Here is a 12333-nt window from a genome sequence, read left to right on the forward strand (position 1 = left end):
TGGGCAGTGCAGGGCTCGCCCGAGCACACTCAGGCACGCTCGAGCAAGGCCGAGCAAGGTCGACCAGAACCTGGCTTGCTCGAGCGCACATAGGCGTGCTCGAGCGAGGCCACCATTTAAAAAAAAATAAAAATTTATGGCTTACTCTTTTGAATACTTGATGAGATTGGTTAATTTTAATTCATGTTGTTTAAATATCAGAATGATATTAATTGTGTTTAAGAATTGAGATTAGCACCCAAGGCCCCAACATTCGATATGCCCATAGAACACTTGGCAACTCATCTACGCATTTTCCTTTTGCATTTCCCAAACGTGTCTTGAGGTGTTATAGAATGGTTCGGTTGGTGACCTCGGTTTGCCCATTTGCTTGAGGATTTCCGACAGAAGTAAAAAACTGCATGATGGAAAGTCCTTTGCATCAGTCTTTTATCTTCGCTCCAGAGAATTGAGTTTCATTGTCCAAAATCAGGGTTTGTGGGATTCCAAATTGGCATACTATATTCTTACATAAGAATTTGATTACTTCTCTCTCAGATATTTGGCCAATGGTTCAGCTTCAACCCATTTGGTGAAATAGTCTACAACCACTATCAAAAATTTTCTTTATCCTGTAGCAGGAGGTAAATGACCTACCAAATCCATTCCCCATTTAGAAATCCCCATTGAGCAAAAGGTAAAGGACTTTCTAGGGGTTTCAAGATTGTTTCCGGCTGGTGATGGAAGTTAGCATGCTCCTGACATGCATGACAATGCTTCGCTAGCTCTATAGTGTCTTGCTTCATGGTCAGCCAGAAGTACCCTTGGAACTAGTAGTACTTTCCCCGCGAGAGCTTTGTCGACTAAGTGATTTCCACATATTCCTTCATGAATTTCACGGAGCACATAGTTTCTTTTGGCTGGTGTTGGACACTTTAGGTAAGGTGAAGAGAAACATTTTTTATATAGTTTTTCGTCAATGATCGTGAACCGAGCACCTCTCACTATAAGTTTTCGGGCTTCAACTTGGTTAGCAAGTAGGTTACCCCACATCAAATAGTCGATTATTTCATCTTTCCAACTAGGTTCCTCACTGTCAGCATAGAAGATTGTAACTTCACTTCCATCAGTTTCTTTCTTGACATATGTTAGGAATGTTATTTTCCTATTATCAATGTTGGCCAATGAGCTTGCTAACTTGGCTAGAAAGTCTGCTGCCTCATTTTTCGCTCTAGGTATCTGCTTTACATCATAGCTGTCTAAACGCGAGAGAAGCTCATTCACTTGAGTGAGGTATCCAAGAATTTTATCTTCCTTCGCTTCATAATTTCCATTAACCTGACTGACGAAAAAGTTGAGTCACTGTGCATCGTCAGTCTTTTTGCTTCTACCGACAGGGCCAAATTAACTCCCATGATAAAAGCTTCATATTTTGATTCATTATATGTTGCAAGGAATAGAAATTTGACGGCATATTGAAATTTATCTTCCTGTGGACTCTCTACAACTATACCTGAGCTTCTCCCTATAGAGGTTAATGACTCGTCGACATAAACCATCCATGTCGGGATGGGGCTTTCTTCTTGATTTACTGTCATCTCTACGAGAAAATCAACCAGAATTTGTGTTTTAATCGTTGGACGCGTCGATATTCAATTCCATATTTGCTCAACTCGACAGCACACTTAACCATTCTTCCTGATGCTTTAGGGCTTGAGATAATTTTCTGAGAGGATGAATGACGAGTACAATTATTGGATGAGACTAAAAGTAAGGACGTAGTTTTCTTGCTGCAGTTACCAAAGCCAGTGCCAGTTTTTTGATCTTCGTATATCTTAGATCTGCTCCGTGTAAAGTTCGACTGATATAGTAAACTGATTTGTGTTCACGTCCTACTTCAGAAACCAATACTGAACTTACCACCTTCTCGGATATTTCCAAATAAATCAGCAAGGTGACACTTTTTTTTGGTTTTACCAATAGCTGCGGAGAGGTCAAATGTCTTTTCAACTTGTCAAATGCTTTCTGGCACTTTTCTGTCCATCGAAAACCTTTTTCTCCTCAATATTTTGAAGAATGGTAAACCCTTGTCTGCAAATCTTAAGATAAATCGGTTGAGGACGGCCAAAAGTCCTGTTAATTCTTGGATGCTTTTCACACTCTTTGGGGGATTCATGTTTAGAATTGCTTTGATTTATTTAGGATTGGGCTCTATTCCTTGTTTTGACACCATGTAACCAAGGAATTTGCCTCCTCGTACACCAAAAGTGCATTTATCTAGATTAAGTTTCATCCTTTATTTTCTGAGTATACTGAAGCATTTCCCAAGATCTTCCAAGTGATTAAATTCTTGGGTAATTTTGACGAGCATGTCATCTATATAAACTTCCACATTACGTCCGATCAAGTGTTCGAACATATTATTTACCAAACGTTGATAGGTAGCTACAACATTTTTCAGCCCAAACGACATAACTTCATAGAAATAAATTCCCCGATCAGTGATGAAACTTGATTTTTCTTGGTCTTCTGGCGCTAGGCCGATTTGATTGTTTCCCTGATATGCGTCAAAAAAAGTGAGCAGCTCGCATCCTACAGTCGAATCGACTAATAAGTCAATTCGTGGGAGTAGAAACGGATTTTTGGGTCATGCCTTATTGAGATCATTGAAATCTATACACAAACGCCACTTCCTCCGGGTTTTGGTACTAAGAAAACATTTGCAAGCTAATATGGGTATGAAACTGGCCTAATGTATTTCGCCGCTAAGAGTTTTTCCACTTCAGCGGCTATATGTCGATTTTTCTCTGGGCCAAATGCTCTTTTCTTTTGCTTCACCGGTATCATTTTTGGATCAACACGGAGGTGATGGAGCGCATGTTCATGAAGTATTCCGAGTAGAGGCTCATCACCCCAAGAAAGCACATCCAAGTTTCGACCAAGGAAATTTTTTAGCTTCTATTCCAATTCAGGAGGTAATTCGGTCCCGATCTTCAGGGTCTTCTTACGATCATTTGGAAAGATTTTTAAGTTCTTTAGAGTTTTTGTTGCTGTTATTCTTTCTTTGCTCTCAGCTGCTTCATCCACCAAATGTATCTCGCTTTCACAAAAAAGTTTTTAGGGTTTCGGTGCTCTTTCCTCACTAGAAACTTGTCTTTTCCGATTTCCTGATGAACCCCATAGAGTCACTGCATGACACTCTCTAGTTAGAAGATTGTCTCCAATGGCTTCTCCTACTCCTCCTGGAGTCAAAAACTTTAGCTTCATATGATAGGTCGATCCGATGACTTGGAAAATATTGAAACTTGATTGTCCCAAGATCACATTGTATGCAGATGAAGACTTTATTACGAGGAATTTCACCATCTTCATAGATCGTTTGGGGTAAGGACCCAAGGAAGAGGAAGCGTTAATTCTCCCAAAGTTTCAACTATTTCTCTAGAAAATCTGACTAGTGGAGTGTTGACTGGCATTAAATTTGCATTCCTAATACCCAACTTGAGGAATGCATCATGAAAAATTATGTCGGCCAAACTTCCGGAATCCTCTAGAACTTTATTTACCCAAAAATTGGAGATTGTGGCTGAGATCACTAAGGCATCATGATGGGTATTCCGAGGGTTTTCCATATCGTTGTCGTTGAATGATAATCTGCCTTGGATGGTTCCAATTTCATACATCGGCAGGGATGTGGGCCTGGATAAAGTTTTGCTCCCCTTTGCTGCTCGTAGAAGGGCTTTTCTTGCATTGTTCGAGTCACCACAAGTTGGCCCCTCAATGATTATGGTGATTACTCTCCAGTGGGAAAATTTTCATCTGCTCTTTCTTGTTGTTTCATGCCTCTTGTTGTTTCCCGCCTTCATCACGTCTTGGTTGTTAGTCCCGGTGCTTATCATCTCAATTTTCACCACGGGATTTGACACAAAACTCCCCAAATGTTCGCTTTTTTTGAGTTTTTCATTTTTTTCTCGCAAACTGAAGCAATATTCTGTAGTCTGGCCTTTATCCTTGTGAAAAGGACAATATTTGTTCGAGCGTTGGCTTTTTGGGTTATTTCGCATTGGGAGAGGGGAACACAACAATCCTTATTTTTCAGCCACTACCAATATATTGGTCAGACATGCATTGAGGGGTATATTCTGGAGGCGGGGGCTCTGTGTTGTTTTCTTCTCGTCTCGCCTTCTAATATCTGATTTATCTTCTTCTCTCTTTCTTTTATTCAAGTAGTGTGGCTCTACAGATTCTTCAACCCACATGTATTTCTCAGCTCTTTCCAGCAATTCTTCTAGGTTTTTGGGCGGCTTACCCGTTAATGATTCCTTGAACTTCCGATAGCGCAATTTTTGCTGCATTATTTCAGCTAACAAATCATGGTTCACATGTAAGACCTCGTGAACCGCATGAGTAAACCGCCGAACATAGTCCCTCAAACTTTTCCCTTCTTTCTGAATTATTGTGAACAAATACGTTGCTGTTGTGGGGTATTTTTTGTTAATTGAGAATTGTTGGATGAAACTGAAACGACCCTAACTCTACTTTAAATAATAATTAAATAAAATGCGGATTTTAAGAAAATTTTTGGCATGACCTCTCTATACATATTCAAACCCGCCTGTCACAGACATCAACTAAAAATACGACCAACAGTACAAAAAAAAAACTAGACCGAGAAAGAAACGAGAACCAGATAAAAAGATCTGAAAATTCAACCATCCAAAATAAATAACACTTTGATGTTTACATGCCCAAAGACGATCAATAAATCCTTGCGTTTACATTTGTCCAAACAACAAAATAAATAGCTATAAAGTGTTTTAAATAAACTTTTGCGGAAGACTAGCATAGGTCGGAGGAATGTGCCGTACCCGCATCGCAGTCCACTCGATAGTCTTGCCCCTCGAATCTCAATGATAACTTATACCTGCACAAATTAGATGTAGTGAGCCTAGGGGCCCAACAAGAATATGGGGGAAATAACGAGTATTACATAAATACATGCACACGCAGATTAAAAATAGCTTGATAATAAAATACTTTGTGCCCTTAATTTGAATATATGATCTCTAAAGGAAAGAAGTGAACATAAATGAAACATATGCATGGCTAAGTTGAATATAATCACCGTAACTGAATAAACTGTATTGAAACATAGTCATAAATATTTGAACTTAGATCCTTGAATTGTGACTCTGTGATTTCGATCATGATCATGGCTGCAGTGCACTATGCCGCAAGGAGGTCAGGTATTTTCCGACCCATCTTGCCCATACTTGGTAAGGGAGGCCAAGATTTCTCTCAACCTCACACATACACGTAAATTTTGATAAGGTAGGCCAAAAAGTCTATCAGCCCCACACATACACGTCAGGTGGTAAGGTAGGCCAGAACGTCTCCCAATCCCACACATACACGTAAATTTCTATAGTCACAATCATCTCACTTCGTTCGTAAAATACTTTCTTTAATAGTTGAATATGGGACTTAGCATGCATATGTAAATATGACGTACATTTCTTTCACAAAAAAAAAAAAAAAAAAGTAAATATGACGTACATGTAAATATTTGATCGATAATCATGCAAATGACTCACACATGGACGACCGGGATGGTGATTTAGAAAGCAAACCAAATGATGGAAATCTAAACCATAACTTGCGCTTAGGACAATTCGAGCGGTTCGTCCGTAAAACTTAACTTACTCGATTCTTATTTAAAAATGATTCCGCTTGAAATCACGACTCCGTGACACTTAGAACTAAATAAGTAAATCATCCACAATGCACCCTCCTTTACTTAACCACACTATAAATTAAATTTTTCGGACAGCAAACCTAGGACTTTAAAATTCTGCACCTCATAGTTCAATAATCTAGAACTCAACCAAAACTAAACCGAATTACTTACCGCTTGAAACAACATATTCCTAACATCCTAGACTATTTCCAAACCCGAGCCCTTAACCAAATCATGATTTATACCTAGACTTAGCCATAAGTTCCCGGACAGCTCAATACATAGCCAAAATTCTGCTCAAGTCTATTTCTTATACCCAATCAAAAACTTAACTACATGACTCCCAAGTTCCAAGCCACTAAACTAATATCAAGTCCAACACATTGGCTCATCTTAAACCCAAACTCACCCCTGTCCAGCTCAAATTCACTCAAAAATGGCAGCCCCTAACCTCATCCAAAACCGAGCCTAACCATCCCTTATTTTGAATGCACCTCAATGCAAATCCTACGAGCTAACTTCTCCCAACCTAAATGATAGGAGTCGTTTTTATGTGTTTTTATTGCTTGTTTTGTGTTTGTTTTGCATTCGTTTCGTTTACATATTGTCCGTTCTTTTCCATTCTTGTTCTTTATATTGTTTTATTATGTTCGTATTCACTCCTCTGGTTTATCTATTTTTATGGCAGGAAATCACCAAGAAATGCCGATACTTGGTGGGAAGGTGATGCACAGTAGAGGCCATGCAGATAGAACAAGAAGAAAGGCAAAATTCTGGAAAAGAAGAAGGGCGCGCGGGCGGCCAACATCTACCGCTCGGGCGCGGTGCGCAGTTTTTATTTTTTTTTATTATTTTGAGAGTTTATTTCGGAGAGGATTCTGGGGAACTATAAATACAATTATTTCTTTAGTTTTTGAGGGTTACACGGGATGCATATCAGAAGACTACCGGCGGCTGAACGCTTGAGATTTCTCTTCTCCATTGAGAGTTTTTCCTTTTCTTCTTCTTCTGAATTTTTATGTTGAACATCTTGGAGATTGAATTTTTGTAATGAATTCTAGTAGCTAAACTATTATTTTGTTGGAATCGAGGGGATCCTAATCCCGAAACACTGTAGTGTGATTGAATCACCGGACGTATTGGGAATTGATTTATGTTTATAATTGATTTTATCATGTTTTTCTTTCTATGTTGATGATTAGCTACCCTTAACATAGATTCGTAAATTATGAATTGCTGTCGAGAGATAGGATTATAATTAGGACGAATGATATAATCCATGGACTTAAAATATGCATAGAGATATGGTATTTAGTACATGTTGATAGCCATAGACCACCAGGTTGAAAGTTGTAGAATTCATAGAACGCAAAGCAATCAATCGTGATAAATAATTAGAGAGATTTAATTACTTCACTGATTTGATTAGTTTGGCATCACCTCGAGAGAGAGTGTCAATGTTATAGGAACTTCTGTTAAATTTATAAGAATAAATTAAGTTCCAATCGTCCAGTTCAATTAGGGAAAAGGTGAACCGAAATTCCAACAAAATCATTTTGAATTGTTATTCTTCACTCTGAGATTTGTTGGCTTGGTTGTGAAATTTAAGTTTATTTATATTGAGTTTTAATTTTAGATGTTAGTTAATTCACAAATCACTTTTTCGATACTTTGTGTAGTTAAAAATTGAAAAGACAAATTATTTTCGTTAGTCCCTGAGGACGATACTCGTACTCAGTACATTATATTATAACTTGAATCGTGCACTTGCGATTTATTCGAGCTTAATTGATAGATATATTTACGTTGATTTTTCGTGGTAGTATTTTCTCGATCAAGTTTTTGGCGCCGTTGCCGGGGATTGAAATTGACAAATTTTACTTTTTGTTATTTTCTTTGGTTAATTCTTTTATTTATTCTACTTTATTCCTGCGTGATCTACCGTTTTTTTTTATTTTATTTTTGCAGGAATTCATCTGGTGTAATACTTTGAGATGTTCCATCGACAAGTATTCACGAGTTTTACCCAGCAACATGGAGAGCCATTCTACGCAGCATGGGAGAGATTCAATTATTTGGCGAATACTTTCCGGTATCATGATTTTTCTAATTATTCTCTTCTTAAATTTTTTTTTAATGGTTTGGATTCAGTGACAAGGAGATGGGTAATTAATGGAGCTTTTCAAACTGGTTGTTCACTATTTTGCCGCGATGAGGACAGTGCAATACACATATTAGATGATATGACATAATTTGACTACCACGGGTATTGGGATCTTACACCACAGATTTGGAGTCACCAATACCCGCAAGATACTCATTACCCAGAGTTTTCAGACCAACCATTTGAGTTTCAAGAGGAGGAGGTAAGTTGTTCTCAATTGATCTTCCAGTCACTAGAGGATATGGTGAGCAAGTACGTGGCACTGACTGAGACAGCTATAGAAGATCAAATTAGTTCTCGGTGCCACCTTGTCGAGCAGATAGAGAATGTGAATAGATCAATTTTCCATGACCACCGAGAACATGAAGCGAAGAAAGATACTCAAACAGTGATTCCCCAAATTTGGTTCGATGATGATGACTTAGAGAACCATGATTTGGAGTGCGAATCAATTCATTCTAAAGATCTAGAGGTGTTTGAGTCTTCTCTTCCCATTGAACCTCAGCCGGAAGAAGTTCTGAAGGAGAAAATTTATGCAGATACACCGCCAACACAAATTTCACAAGAATTTGTTCTCCGAGAACCTACAGAGATGTTCTCCTCCCATGTTTATCAGCTTCTATGGAGTGTTGTTGAGGTGACAAGCATAAACTGCTTACATCTGGCCAAGCTTGAGGGCACATGGAACAAACACCCATTGGTGGTGTCATATGACACTTACTTTGGGCATCAACCGCTCTTTGATGAGTGCTTATGAGGGTCGAGCCGAAGACTGAAAATCAAGCGCTACTTGGGAGGCAACCCAAGATTTTTACATCATTTTTTTTAGTGTTAGTTTTTATCTAGTTGTTGTTTTATATTGAGTTGATCATGTTTAATCCCTCAAAATTTTTTATTTGCAAGGTGAATATTTTGGAATATTGATGGCCTAAGAAATGTGGTACAGCAGCGGCAGATGGATATACACCACGATGATTGACCAGGGGAGTGTTATTTTGTTTTCATTGTGTTTATTTTTATTTTGAATTTGTTCGTTTTGCATTATGTTCATTGTTCTGAATCATTGAGGGCAATGCTTTGGATAAGTAGGGGGTAGACTAGTATTGCATTGTCTATGTGTTTGTGTTGCATCTTTCGTGTTTCGTATTTGTTTGCATACAGTTTGTGTTTATTGTTGTTTGCATTGTTATGGGTAGGATGAGTCATAATAGCCAATGATGATGAAGTTTTTTTGAAAAATTTTGCTCTTGACTGGACATGAGAAACTGTAGGTTGAACCGTGAATTTTTTTAAGCACTAATGTTAGACCAGTGAATTGTAGCGAAAGATTTGATGAAGTTTCTGTCTGTTTGACCATTGCACGGCAATAGGTGGTTTGTAGATCTTGATTGTGCTCTATGAATTTTGATGAGGCTCTAGTTTACACTTTTGATCTTGGGCGCACCTAGAAAAAAAGTATCTACAATTCCATCCGGGCCTTGAAATGATTAAAATCCTAAAAAAAAAAAAAATTAATTTAAGGCTAAGTATGCGGATTAAATGGGATTGATGCTCCATCCGGGCTATAGACGAGGGGATTAGAAAGAAAAAATAGAATGATTTTTCGTATCATAGCCAGTTATAGCTAAGTCAGCCGGTAATTATTGTGGCTAAAGCAATACCGGGTGCAAAATCCGGAAGTGTGTAATTCATTATCTCAAGGGAGGTGGGTTTAGTCTAGAGATTGTTGGAAGGAATGAGCACTTGAAGAGTGAAACTTGCACTAATTTGTCATAGGTTGCTAAGCAGTTTTGAAACGAATTCGGTCTAAGTTGTATGAAACTGGAATGACATTTCACACACACGTTCACGTTAAACCGAAGGTGTATTATGAAAATTTGAGAGCATGTCGGTGATTTTGTTTTGTGATTGAACTTCTCGGAGGCTGTGTACATTATTGAATCATCATTACTTATGTTTTTATTTGCATTTTATTTTTGCATGTCTTGCTCGAGGGCGAACAAGAGTTAAGTTTGGGGGTGTTGATAAGTGCATTTTGTGTGCATTATTTTATGTCTATTTGGCATGCATTCATATGGTTTCTTGTGTATTTTTATATGTTTTATTTGTAATTAATCTCATGCATGAGCATTTCACTCTCCGGGTTAATTTTGTAGGAAATGGGTTTTGAAGAATGAATTACGGAGCAGCCTTGGTAAAAAATTCAAATTTGATTTTAGGAAGCTCCAAATCAAATCTCACCGTCCAGATTGTAGTTTAAGATGTTTTAAAGCTACCGTCAAAATTTCATCTCAATCCGACGGCTAGAACTCAAGTTATGAATTTTACAAAATTGTTGCGCGCTGGAAAAAACAGTGGGCGCGCGGGCTGCTTTTTATTACCGCGCAGGCGCATGCCTGTTTGAGAAAAAAATTCAGAACAGAAGCCCCAGCGCGCGAGCTGCACTTTTCTACCGCTCGGGCGCCCATGTGTAAGTTGAAAAAAAGATATTTCTGGGTGTTTTACATGGAAAGAACTCTTGGGCACTATAAATAGAAAAAAATCTGACGTTTTAAGGGTTCCACACATCAGAAACGTAGGAGAAAGGCGGCCATCCAAGGAGAAGAACGAAAAGAGGGAGACGGCGTGAAGAACTCAAGAACCACAAACTAGTTTTCTCTTTTTCTTTTCTTTTATTTGTTGGGATTTAGGGGATCCTACCCTCAAAACTTATGTTTTGATTTCTTCTTGAAGATTGAAATTAGTTTTTAAGGATTCTTGATTATATTATTGTGTTTATTGCAATTTTGGAGATTGATCAACTTCTTATTGATTTTATGTGTTATAATTGATATCGAGAGGAGATTTTATGACATGATAGGGTAATATAATCCATGGATCTACAACTTACATAGAGATATGAGGTTGGATACATGTTGATAGTCATAGTCCACCAAGGGTGAAAGCTAGAGGATTCCAAAAATCGTTAATGCAATTGCAGTTGTTAAATAACACAAGGAGACTTGGTTATTACAATTCGTTAATTAGATTAATATAGCTCGAGAGAGTATATTGATAGATTAGGGAATTCCGTCAAAAGCATGACTTGAGAATTAAAATTCAATCATTAGAGGAGAAAAGGGGTAGGTGAACCGAGATCCTAACAATCGTTTATTTATTTTCTGAACTTAATTTATTGTTTTGCTTTTAATTTATCTTTTTATTTTAGTTTATTAATTTATTCTCTCTCTCGTTTTAATTAATTAAAGAATCATACTTGAGGTAATCTTGTCATAAATCAATCTCTATGGGACGATACTCGTACTTTGTACACTATATTATTACTTGACTCGTGCACTTGCGATTTATTCGAGCTTAATTGATAGATATATTTACGTTGATTTTTCGTAGTAGTATTTGCTCGATCAAGTTTTTGGCGCCGTTGCCAGGGACTAAATAGATTTTAATTTGTTTGATTTGATTTTTCTCTATTACAATTTTAATCATTCTTTTCCATCTGTGGACTGCAGGATTCTCTTGCAGTACATGCAACACTCACCTGAATGACTATTGCCTTTTGATCCAGAAATCGACAGAACCTTTCACAGAAGAAGAAGGCAACAGCAGCAAGAAATGGAAGGAGAACACGAACAAGAACCACCAGTTTACAGATCCATGATGGATCTTGCCTTACCAAACATTGAAGGTGCTCGACCAAGCATTATCCGACAAACTGTAGCAGCGAATCACTTTGAGATAAAGTCGGCGATTCTTCAAATGGTTCAGAACACGCTTCAATTTGGTGGAAGTGTCATTGATGAACCCTATGTGCATCTCACAAATTTTTTAGAAATTTGTGATACATTCAAGATACAGGGAGTTTCAGATGACGCTATTCGTTTGCGTTTATTCCCTTTTTCACTACGAGACAAGGCGAAAGCATGGCTAACGAATTTACCTACAGGTTCCATCATAACTTGGGATGATCTGGCTAAAGCTTTCCTTACCAAATACTTCCCACCATCGAAGTCAATGAAGCTGAGAGCGGACATCACAACTTTTTTCCAAGGTGAACAGGAAACATTTTATGAAGCATGGGAACGCTACAAGGATCTACTGAGGAGATGTCCACACCACCAATTACCAGACGGTCTTGTGGTACAAACTTTTTACTATGGACTTTCTCATTCAAATCGTACCATGTTAGATGCAGCTGCAGGTGGGAATCTACTGCGAAAGTCGTCGGAGGGTGGTTATGAATTAATCGAGGAAATGGCAACCAGTGGCTATCATCCTCAATCTGAAAGGAGTGGGGCCCAGAAATCAACTGGAATTCATCAAGTTGAAGCATTCACATCTATGGCTGCTCAACTTGAAGTCATGAACAAAAGGATCGAGGAACTGAGTGTAGGACATTCGGCAATGCGAGTGCAAGAAGTATGGTGTGAAAAATGCGGTGCAGAGCATTTCACGAAAG

At 38.1% G+C, this 12333-nt stretch overlaps 1 non-coding gene across 1 annotated transcript; it reads right to left on the reverse strand.

Annotated features, from left to right (window-relative positions):
• Positions 1-11891: 11891 nt before the first annotated feature.
• On the reverse strand, positions 11892-11998 carry LOC140870113 (small nucleolar RNA R71). Its single transcript, XR_012147091.1, has one exon. It is a non-coding gene; the product is annotated as a small nucleolar RNA R71 (small nucleolar RNA).
• Positions 11999-12333: the final 335 nt, after the last annotated feature.

Source organism: Henckelia pumila, chromosome 4, assembly GCF_033568475.1.
Source record: "Henckelia pumila isolate YLH828 chromosome 4, ASM3356847v2, whole genome shotgun sequence".
Lineage (NCBI taxonomy): Eukaryota > Viridiplantae > Streptophyta > Magnoliopsida > Lamiales > Gesneriaceae > Henckelia > Henckelia pumila.